Genomic DNA, 12108 nt, shown 5'->3' on the forward strand with positions numbered 1-12108 from the left:
TGTCATTTTAAATCTTGGTTCAACAGTGATTTTCCTGAATGTCTCCACAACAACATTCTCTGTGTTATGGTGAAATAACTTACAGGAGAGTGAAAATGCGGGTTCACATCCCGTCTCATGTTGGTTTAGATACACAAACACTCAAGATTCAGAGCTTTTGTTTGTCATTCAAAGTAGGTTGACTTTATTCATAAATCATCCACAGACAAGCTGTGAACTCTAGTAAATAATTAATATTTTTAGTGATTTACTTTAGCATACATTGACTTTCAATTAAAAAGGGCACAGAAACATGTACACAGATTGTAATATAATTCCCTACATGTTTCTGCTGTATTTGTGTGTATTAATCATCAAACAGTATTTTTGCAGCCTTGAAGTGATCCATAATATATTAAGTGATCATCACCACAGATTTGTAGTTTTATAGGTTCCTGTGCAATTTCAATCTTTGTACTTTGTTTTACTTCACAAAAGGATAAGTCAGGTTTATAGCTGGGTTTGTGCTGAAAAACATATACAGTGCATGTGGGGTAAGGGTATTTTAAAGTGCTAAATGCAGATAAATGCATGGTAATGCAACAACAGACCTCTAATTAAAGGTTCAAAAGAAGACATAAGTCATAAAATAGTTTCAGATGGTATTGTTGTCACATAGGTAAATAACCGTAGAAAAGGTTATTGTGTTGAGTTATAATATATCCTATGGTTTCACACACAGTCATAAAAAACACATTGCAGGCCTGTATGCTGCTCCCTAAATAATGAGTGCAATAAAAAAAAAGATAATATTAGTGGATTGTATCACTTCTTTTATTATCATTTGACCGAGTGGTACTTATATATCACACATAAAGTTTCAAAAGTGCAGTTCCCATAATGTGTTGGGGGATTAACAGGACGCAGAATTTTGCCATAATTTAACTTATGCTAGCCTCAAAATGTAACTTGTTTTTGTTTACAGTCTGGTGAAATGGCACCATTAGAAGTTCCTCAGTTTGCAATGTAAACATGGAATTACAGACAGTGTGCCAGCTACAATGCTGACCATGTGGGTAAAAGGGCCAATCAGCAGGCAAAGTACAGAAACTAAGTACAGGCAAGTACAGTTCAAATTAAAGATTGCTGTCAGTCCTGGAGAGACAACATGGTCGTCAGAGGAGTTATCATCAGAGGCTAAAATCTTCATCAGAGGCACCCAAAGGCTTTGCCCGTCACCAGTGGAGGGATCTTTGAGGGACCTTGGAACATTTACTGTCCAATGTGTCTCTCTATGAGAGCACCAACACAGCTTCTACAGTGACCAAGGGGTCCATGTGAGCATCCAGCATGGTGTCCATGCTCCTTCTAGTCTGTGGTTCAACTATCCACCAGTTACACAAGCTGACATCAAGAAACTACTGCTAGCTGATGCTGGAGCTGCCGACCTTTCCTTTGTCATTAATCCTTAGGAGTTGATGTGTCTTTACTTATTTATTTATTCATTTTGTAAAATTGGTCTTAAAAGTAGTAAATCCCAGGACCTGTAACTTCCGATTTCTCTATGGAAGACAGTAAAGTTATTGATGACATCATGGAGAGTTTGACGATTGAAATTCATTTTATGAAATTTAAGAGATTTATATTCTTGAGTTGCATATATACAGAGCACCTGGTTCTTCCATTGAGACATTCATGAATACTGTTGTTGATGTTCTGGGAAAAGTATGTGATCAGAAATAACTATTTGTTTGTGGGGACTTTAACATTGATTTGATCAAATGGAATGAGCATAAACAGACATCAGACTTCTGTAACACAATGTTTAGTCGGGGCCTCTGGCCCTTGATCGACAAACCGAGTGGGATGACCAAAGAAAGTGCAACAATTGTTGACAACATGTTTACCAATGCTCATTATAAAGCAACAAGTGGTTTGCTTATAAGTGACATCAGTGATCACCTTCCTATTTTTGTATATTACATCATTTGAATGTTAAATATTCAGATGGTAAAGGTGAGTCTTATTGTAAATTACTGAGATTAAGGACACCAGAAAGAAGGCTTTACTGTAAAGATGGAACTTATCAATTGTAGTTGGGACGGGGTGTACATGGAGGATCCTAATCAGGCCTATGATGCATTTATGTTCACATTTTCAGAATTATATAATAAACATTGTCTCATTAGAGAGTACTGAGTGAAAGACAAACATACAGGAGAGCCATGGATGACCAAAGGTCTAGAAAGGGCAGGTAAAAAGAAAAATCTACTGTATATGAAATGTTTACAGCTGAGGACTGATGAAAGTGAAGAAAAATATAAGTTGTATAAGATCAAATTGATCACCATTATGAGATTAAAAAAGAAGGAATATTACAGTAAGATGTTGGAGGACAGTAAAAATAATATGCAAAGGACCTGGAAAGTGCTAAACAATATTATTTGGAATCAGTGTAATATATCTGAACTTCCCAATTATTTTTTTAAATGGCTCTAACACTACAGTGGACAATCCAAAAAATGTAGCTGAAGATTTCAATGATTACTTTGTGGGTATTGGCACTACTTTGGCCAGAGAGATTGTAGTCCCTGATGACAAAAAAGATACGCTTAATGATCTAATAAATAGCAATATCCGCTCAATGTTTATTAGTGGAGTAAATGAAAATGATGTGATTGACACTGAAAGACAGTTCAAAAACAAAAGATCATCTGACATAAATGACATAGATATGGTAATTATTAAAGAAGTCAGACCTCTGACCTATATATGTCATCTGTCTTTTCAAAAGGGAATTTTCCTAATAATATGAAACTAGCAAAGGTAATTCAGTATTCAAAAATGGGGACAAGCACCACATGGACAATTATAGACCAGTATCCCTTCTTCCTCAGTTTTCCAAAATGTTAGAGATATTATTTGCAGAACAATAAGATTCTTTTGTCAGCAAAAATAAATTATAAAGTGAAAATCAGTCCAGATTTAGAGAAAACAGAACTACTTCTGATGCAGTAATGCAGATGGTTGAAGAAATTGCAATGGCTAATGAAAATGATGAATGTTCTGTTGGTATTTATGTGGACTTACAGAAGGCTTTTGATACTGTAGATCACAGCCGATTAATGATGAAGCTGGAGAAGTATGGGATACGTGGTACAGCTTATTCTTGGCTACGAAGTTACTTACACAGCAGACAGAGTGTGTACAAATAAAAGTTATCATGTCAGGATTTAAGGAGATCACCTGTGGAGTACCCCAAGGATCTGTGATTGGTCCAAAACTGTTTACACGTTATATTATTGATATTTGCAACGTTACAGATCTGTTAAAATTTGTAATTTTTGCAGATGACACAAATTTAGTTTGTTCTGGTTAAAATTTAAAGGAACTTTTGAATACTGTGGAAAGGGAGCTGGAAATCCTCAAAACTTGGTTTGATGTAAACAAATTGTCTCTGAATATAAATAAAACTAAATTTGTGATTTTTGGAAATCAAAAAGAAATTACTGGTGATATTGAATTAAAATCTGTGATATTAATATTGAAAGAGTTTATCAAACAAAATTCCTTGAGGTTGTGATTGATCATAAATTATCATAGAAACAACATTTTGATTATATTAGAGGGGAAATCTCAGCAAGTCAGCAGGAATCCTGCATAAATCTAGGGATGTATTTAATTATTAGGCCCAACATATAATTTATTGCTCACTTGTTTTACCTTACATGTGTTACTGTGTAGAACTTTGGGGATCAACCTTCAAAACAACTAAAAACTCAATAGTTTCCCACCATTTCTAAATTCTCATGTTTGAAATTGAATGACTTGTTTTATTGTAAAATAATGCAAATAATGTTCAAAGCAAAATCAGTGTCACTCCCAGACTCTGAGCAAAAGTTCTTTTTAATACAGGAGAGCAAATATGATCTGAGAGGTGTTTATAGGTTTACTGTACAAAAAGCTAAAAAGGGATTTAAAAGGAGGTGCATCTCTTTTATTGGGGTCAATTTTTGGAATTATAGAAGTATAAGTATAGTTATAGTATAGTTATAGAGTATAAGTTTAAAAATGTGTAATTCACTTTTGGTTTTCAAAAGAATGGTTTGTAAAGCAATTTTTGAAGGGTACAAACATGAATACATTTTTTGTTGTTTTTTTTTTTTACATTTTGAAAGGTAGCTTAAATTGATGAGTATGTAGGTTCGGCATATATAAGCATTTTGCTGCTGCCTAAACCTGTTCAGTCTCTACATCATACACAGACTGTTTTTGTTTATACTGATGATACTGTTGGTGTTTATTGTATTATATTTGATGACTGAATAAAGTACTACTACTACTACTACTACTAAAAAAGAAGCAAAAGCAATGTCATTTGGTTTGGCAGCTTCGGAGCATTGACTTCTGAGGAAGAAAGAGCTCCCTTCGACTTGAACTTTGGGCTTTATTAGCTAGGAGACCTTTTACAAGCACAACAATGCTAATCAAAACAATAAAGACAACACAAAAAACCCAAAAGCATAATAGGTCTCCCTTTAAACAACTATTTATGTAAAATTACATTTATTCACAATTTTTTTCCTCTACCTGACCCGGCTAATAAGCGCATATTTTCAGACCAAATCGGTCAGGCTTTTGGGGCCCTGTCTGGCTCAGGTGAAGAGTGAGAACTCGACCATATATCTTTTACAAGGGGTATCATCAAAAAAGTATACTTACAGTATCAAAAACCCACAGCCTCTATATACTGTGAAATGCTACAACAGCTTTAAGTTTTGTATTTATTTTATGGTCAGGTGCTCAGTATTGAGGAGACTTGGTGAACTCTGACACTGACAAATCTGTAAATATTGAATTTTAAATGTTGAAACTGATGTAAGAACACGCGCATTTAACTCTCAGAGTCGGGAAAAAAAGTTTTCTCTGCTTCATGCGCCAATGAGCAGCTCTCATGGGAATGAATGAGGCCCGCCCCACGGCTGTATCCAGATTAAATAATAGATCCATGGACAGCAGCAGACATGAGAAAAGATGGCGTACCAGCGCCTACAATTGAAGTCAACACAGCCCACTGAGACTAAACCTTAAAGCAAGATGTTGTTGATCCGATTATAATGATAATCCGTAATTTATTCATGAAAATATAAAGTGTGTAAGAATGTTTGCAATTCAAGGTGTATAACACAAAATATGAAGTGCTTAATATGAAGCTAAAGCTAAAGCTGTTGTAGCAGCATGATTCACTGTTGATTTGTCTGCACATCCTACCTTTACATAAGAGCAGACTGTCGTCATGAACTTTTGTTGATGCTGGCAGAGCTGTCACTCATGCTCCTCTTTTATCTTCATATCAACATGACAGGATGGGCTCCACCTGGAGAGGATGGCAGGCAGAAAGAGGAGGAGAGAACAAGGTCATGATGACAACTTTTTCTGCAATGAAATGTACTTTTTAAAAGAACTTCAATTTAACATAGATTTTTATATAACAGGTAAATGCTGATTAACTGTTTGAAACCTAGATGGACATCTGTATGTCTTCACAGGTATTTGAACCTTTGAAACCTGAGCAAAAAGGTTTAATTCTGTTCAGTGACATGAGAGAAAAAGCAAAAAAAAGACACAAAATGAACTGAAAATGAATATAAAATGAAGGAGAGAGATATAAAATTATCAGAAATGATCAAAAAAAGGGGGGAAATGTCTAGAAATTATATTTCTGATTATTAGAATTATACTTTATATATACATATATTTTCTGATAATTTTCCAGGGATTTTGTTGCAAAATTTTGGGTCATTTTTTTGCTGAGTTGCTCATTGCCTTCCTTTTATTTTTTGCCCAAGTTTGAAAGGATTTAGTGTTAAAATGCACAAACTGTGTTAGTTTGCCACTGATGCAGGTAGCAGACACTGTGTATGCAGATCTGTATGTCTGCCTTAACTAACTTTACATCTTTTTCATTTCTTTCAAGAAAAGTGGAGAGAAGGAAAAAGCATGAAGAAGCCAAACAGGTAAAACATCTGTCCTGCTTTCTTTTCCTTTTCTAAAACAAAAAATGACTCTTTTTAAACCAATTTCAAACCAGATGTTTTAGGACTAACTTTTATTTGATACTGTGCGATTTAATTTGACTTTATTCTCTATTTTATTATTGACAGGAACTCCATGACATCCACTGCATGGCCTAAACAAGTGGACAGCACAACCAGGGCCGACTGAAACTGATGCCCGTGCTTGTTTCTGCAGCTGGGTGAGTAATAGGCTAACGCTAACAAGAAAATGTGCACAAAGAAGATTTAAGCACTTCCCAAAGTTCAGTCTACTTCTGCTCTACCTACCCACTGGTAAACAAGAAAATGCACAGTAAATCTTAAAATATAAGCCTGGTCCTAATAAACGGCCAGTCCCTTTCAGCAGGCCAGTGTGGCTTCACATTTTGACAAATAAAGGCTCGTCTTGATTAAAGGCCTATAAAACGGAGGTATAAACGGGTTGTTGGCTACCTGCTGGACTACATTAGTTAGCTGCTTAGATCATGCATACAATATGCATCAACAGTATGTTTAAACTTTTGTAAACATGGACATACTTCTCACAATGTTAGCTTGGTAAGATTATCTGCAATTCAACCATTCACTCAATTTTACTGACAGCATGAGCACCAAAGAAGATGGTATTACAGGCAGAGTAAACAGGGTTGCAAAAAAAGAGATTAGTGTCTGTAGAAGACTACTTTTACTAAAGTTAAGTAAAAATATTCAGTGAACTGTATACATAAGTACATTTTTATTTTTTACTGAATTATTAGAATTTTTTAATGACTTCTTTCAGATAATTTCTTGCTTTTGCTTTTTATTGGTTGGGGGCGTTCAGGTAATTTCATTACCTTATTCCTATGTTTTTGAAAAAACAATAAAGTCAATTTGCCCAGGTTTCAAAAGGTTAAATAAACAATTTGATTGTATTCCCCATTCCCTATCTTTGCTGAGCAACACTGCTGTTTGAAAGGAAATAAAAGCCCGTCCCAGACGCCTGTCCCAAATATAAGCCTGTTGAGGTCAATAATTTCAGCAAATAATAGCCCAGGATTATGTTCTGGTCATAATCCTGGAACTCCAGCCCCCTGGTCAAATGTGCATTTATTATAAAAACAAAACAAAACAACAACAAAAAGAGCACTGTCTAAATCCCCTGACTCTGCGTACTATTTGACAAACGATTGATGGTCCCTGCTCAAAACGGCCAGCAGATGGCAGCAGTGAATGAACTGTACTGTCAGACCTTTTGAGTGGTTATCCATTTGGTGTGATTATAGTTTGTTTCTCTCTTCCTGCATCTTTAGTTTAAATGAATATTATTTGTTAATTCTTTTGACTATATATGTGTTTTTCTCCCTTAATTGTGACCTCTTTGTGTTTTTCCCAAACATAAACTGGTATTTGTAAAGGAGGCGTGTGCAATGAAAACTTGTACACTTCATGCATTCCTCAGGGCCACCTACACACAGATTTAGCTGAGATAGCTGTGGGAAATATGCTAACATTGAGATTAAATGTAGGTTGAATGGAAGAAAATTGTTTTAAGGTTCATTGCCAAATGAACTGATTGCTTTATTTTTTACATCTTAGACTGCACTGTGAAAAATGTCAATGAAAGGCACATTTTTAAAGTCTTTAATTCTATAGGAGTGATGCATTTCAGCGTTATTTTTATTGACATTAACCTCCCTGTTAGCGATCATTTCATTTTATCATGGAGATTTTTGTAAAGTGAGGTTTTACTTGAGCTCTGTGAATGACTCATTCTGATGTTTAATAACCAGAATGATCAAGATTTCACTTTGACAATGATTTGCAGAAATGTGATGAATTGGTGGTGCAGATGCTACAAATATCCACAGCTGTGCGTAATGACGGTAATGTAACACAGACAGTGAAATTTCACTTTTGCTGTATTTCACACTGACAGCTGTAATGATTTGTGGAGGGGCACTCGTGTCAACATGCAAAGGGCGTTTCTACTTCCATTTATGACGAACTTTGGGTGTTGAAATGAGACTCATGCCTGTGCGCCCAGAATCACAATCAGGCATACGCACAGCTTTAGAGATCTGACAAAAGAAAGCGTTTGCATGTTTCTGCCTCTCTCACACACAGCTCTATGTATCTGGCTCCAAAACACCGTAAGAGCTACAAAAGTACACAGAAATAAATAAAACAAGCTCTTATCCCTTTGCAAACACAACCATTATCCATAAATACTCAGGGTTCCTGTTCATCCCTAAAAAGTCTTAAAAGGCACTGAATTCATTATTTAAAAATAGGGCCTGAACTGGTATTCAAATGTATTAAGTTAATCTTTGAAAAGTCTTGAAAGGCAAAGAACTAAAAAGGAGGATTTTGAAATTTGAAATGCATGGTACTTTTAAAAAAGAAACAAAAAAAAAAAACAAGGAAAACTGAATGCCTCTGACATGACTTCATAACATCACCCAAAAAGTCATGTTTTATGTATCAATAAAAGCCCTAAAGTCAGAAGTTCCTTCTGGCATGAGCTGTAGGAACACTGATACTATTTTAAGTACACATATACATGACATTGCTTTTGTATACACACACATGAAAGTCTCAACAAACCTGAGAAAACTGGCTTGCTTTCAAAAACAAGAGAAGAGAACAAAATGAAAAAAAGGTACTAGATTATTTAAATAAACAACAAACTTACCTGAAAATAGATTAAAAAAAAAAACAATAAATAAAAAAAGTTTTAAAAAAGTACTTAAAATTGTAATATTCCTTTAACATTATACAGTTTCCCATGGCTTTTTAAAATACATTTTCCTTAGCTTTTCAAAATAAGTTTTCTGAATCTACTTATTTCTTGCAGTTTGTGGATGATTTCTTATCAAAGTGCTCATTGCCATTTTTGAAATAAACATGTTTCTGAAAGAAACCTCAGCAATTTGCTCAGGATTCACAGGTTCAGACTGTTGTGAAAGGTGTCTGAAAGCAGCACAGGAAAAGTGATGTTACTCCTGGTTTCAAAGGGTTAATCATGCAGCTATTTTTTAGCATGACAGTGACAGTGATGCATAAATCAACACTTTTTTCTCCTCCAGTCAATTAAAACACACACCAGCAACGTAAACAAGAAAACATGTTAAATATCACTGCACCTTGTTTCCATTCCAGCCGGACGCCGACTTTACAAGAAAGCCAGTTTGATATTGCAGAGTAAAGTTTCACTGTTTTCCTCCTTTGTTCTCAAACATTTTGGCCACAGTATCCTGTTTCCCTCCAAACAGGCATCAAAATAAAGGTCTCATAGGATCAAAAAAGGAAATGGGACTATCAAAATAAAGGCTTGCAGGAAGTGAATGAACTTGTGCTTTAACCTAATGTGATCGAGTCATTTACTTTTTAAAGTCATTTACAACAACTGATTTCAGAGTTCAGTCTGCAGAGTTTTTATGCCTCTGTGCCGGCGAAGCCCGCATGTTTTTGGGTTGTCCGTCCATCTGCCTGTCCATTCTATTTTTGTCCCATTTATGTCAAGAACACCGTGAGGGATTTTCTTTGGCTCAAATTTCAACTTGGACATGAAGGTCAAAGGTTAAAGGTTAAGGCCACAATGACCTCTCAAACATTATTAATTTTGGCAATAACTCAAGAATTTATACTTAAATTACGACAAAAATTAGCACAAGTGCCTAAAAGGATAAAATGATGAGATTTTATATCCAAAAGGTCAAAGGTCAGTTTCACTGTGCCACTTTTCTGCCATATTATTTCACATCATAAGTGAGGAACAAAAAGGGAGACACATGGTCAGAAACATCTGGTATAAGGTGTCCCACAGCAGTATAACCACCTGGTCCATATAATGCAGGACGAGGCCGACCAGCAGAGAGGGAAGGCTCTGTGAGTCCAGCTTGTGTTCTGGTCTTCACCGTGTCCTTGTCCTGTGAGATGTTTCATAAGAATAACCTGAATAACAATCTAAACTTTAAACAAAAACTATTTGACTTACTTTTCTTCACAGAAATGAATACAGTCTTGACATACAGGCCTTCTGTTTATACTGTATAAAAAACAATACATGCCTGGTTACCCACAGTGAAACTTTAGCGACCTCTAGTGGGGATCAAGATCTCCATGCTGGGGCCCAACCTGTGTGTGCAGAATGGAGCTCCCTCAGTGCAACAGTGTGGCTTATTGGTGGTTTTTATCAGTGTTTTTGGACAGCTATGCAGCTTTATGAAAGCGGGATTTTTTTATGGGAATTATTGATAATAAGAGTATCACCGGACTTATCCATTAACCCTTTGAAACCTGGATACAGAGCAGTTTTCTTGTGCTGTGTTCAGATGCCTTCCACAAGCTAGTTGAGCTTTTAAAACCTTTCAAAAACACATGGAAAATAGGCAATGGCCGACAAATTGCAACTAAATAGTAAAAGGTGACAACAAAACAACATAAAATTTGTTTTAAAAAAGAAGTGTTGCTGATGAGAAAATAACCACAAAAAGGAAAGTTGTCCAGAAAAAACAAAAACAATATATATGTATATATATATATATATATATATATATATATATATATATATATATATATATATATGTATATATATATATATATATATAATATAGACGACTGTGTTACAGAACAAACTAAATAAATATATTCACATATTTATTTTTATATTTTAAAAACTGTTTTGTGCTTGTTTTTTCATGTTTTGTCTTTTTGTTTTTTACTTTGTTGCATATTATCAGGTCATTTTCATTTCTTTTTATATTTAAAATGTTATATGTAAAATACCTGTATATTTTTTTTTAAATTTGTTTGGTTCAGTCGGTCATTTTCTTTTTTGTTTTTTACTTTTCATGTGTATTATTATGTCATTCTCTTAACTTTTTTACAACTTTTTTGTTTTGCTGATGTTTTGCACAATTCAGACTTTTCCAATAATTTGCACATGTTCAAAGGTTCAATATGAATACCCGTCTACTTTATATGGCTTGCTGAAATCTTTGAAACTTTTTCATGTGTACTTAGAGGCCAAAAGTTGCAGTATGTCACTGTTGGTTAGCGGGTGCCATGTTTAAAAAGGCTCATGGATGCATTCTATTATGGAACAGATGGAACAAAACAGTAGAATCTTGAGAAATTCTGAACGGAACATCTTCTAATAGGACTTCAGAGTCACAGGCTCTCAGTTTGACATTTGCAGACGCTTTGAACAGGTTAACCCTTTGTTGAGAGCTGACTTTAGCTACAAAACCATCGGCAACCATGTTCAATCTACCTTGCTGTGGACGACAGGTATGTATTACAGATCTTTCAGCAAGTTCTTGTAGATTCTGTTGTCTCTGAAGTCAGCTATGAAGCAAATCTTTTTTGACAACTTGCACTGAAATATATTTTACTTCAACTTTTACAGAGAAATCAAAAGGCAGCTGAGAAAGCTGAGAAGGTTGTGGAGAGCAGAAGACCTCGCTCTGTCTCTAGTGGAAGGTAAGAAAAGTTACCTTTGAAGACGTTAACTTGATAACTAGACAAATAGAAAGAGCTGCATAGTTTGATGCAGTTTAAAGTGGTGTTTTGTGATATTTTGATCAAATCAGTTATATGAAGGAGTTAAAAAATAGGCTATCAAGAGTAACTAAACTCTCCACGCTGCCAGTTAAATAGACACACCTGCATTAAAGCAACATTATGCAACTTTTAGCTGACTGTTGAGTTTCATTCACATGTTGATGTTACCAAATGCATCTTTATTTTCTTTTAACCAGTTCACTTAGTTCCTTCTTCCAATGTTTTTTTTCAAACAAACCAAGCCATTTTGCTCGGTTTTCATAGCATGAATTTATTTTCTAATTTTACTTTATAAATGAAATAAATGTTATATCTACATCTTATTATTTAAATGGGCTGGACAAAGATATGAATCATTTATAGTTTACGATGATTCAAAAGAGATTTTTGCTCAATAAATGACTTAATTGTTGAATCAGTTGCTGACATTGTTGGACTTGTTTTTGTGTCAGTTGACTATTTAGTTGACTAAAAGTTGACATTGCTAACATGTTGTATTTACAATAAAGAATGATTCATCTCTTTG

The 12108-nt window shown here is 34.8% G+C and overlaps 1 long non-coding RNA gene across 1 annotated transcript; it reads right to left on the reverse strand.

The window, feature by feature from the left end:
• Window positions 1–5249: 5249 nt before the first annotated feature.
• Window positions 5250–9238, reverse strand: LOC148188968 (uncharacterized). Its single transcript, XR_015777302.1, has 2 exons — window positions 9161–9238; window positions 5250–5356 (listed from the first exon to the last, which is right to left on the reverse strand). It is a non-coding gene; the product is annotated as an uncharacterized LOC148188968 (long non-coding RNA).
• Between the last annotated feature and the right edge of the window lie 2870 nt (window positions 9239–12108).

This window comes from Plectropomus leopardus, chromosome 8 (assembly GCF_026936395.1).
Source record: "Plectropomus leopardus strain MGB_pleo_1.0 chromosome 8, ASM2693639v1, whole genome shotgun sequence".
In the NCBI taxonomy this organism is placed as follows: Eukaryota; Metazoa; Chordata; class Actinopteri; order Perciformes; family Serranidae; genus Plectropomus; species Plectropomus leopardus.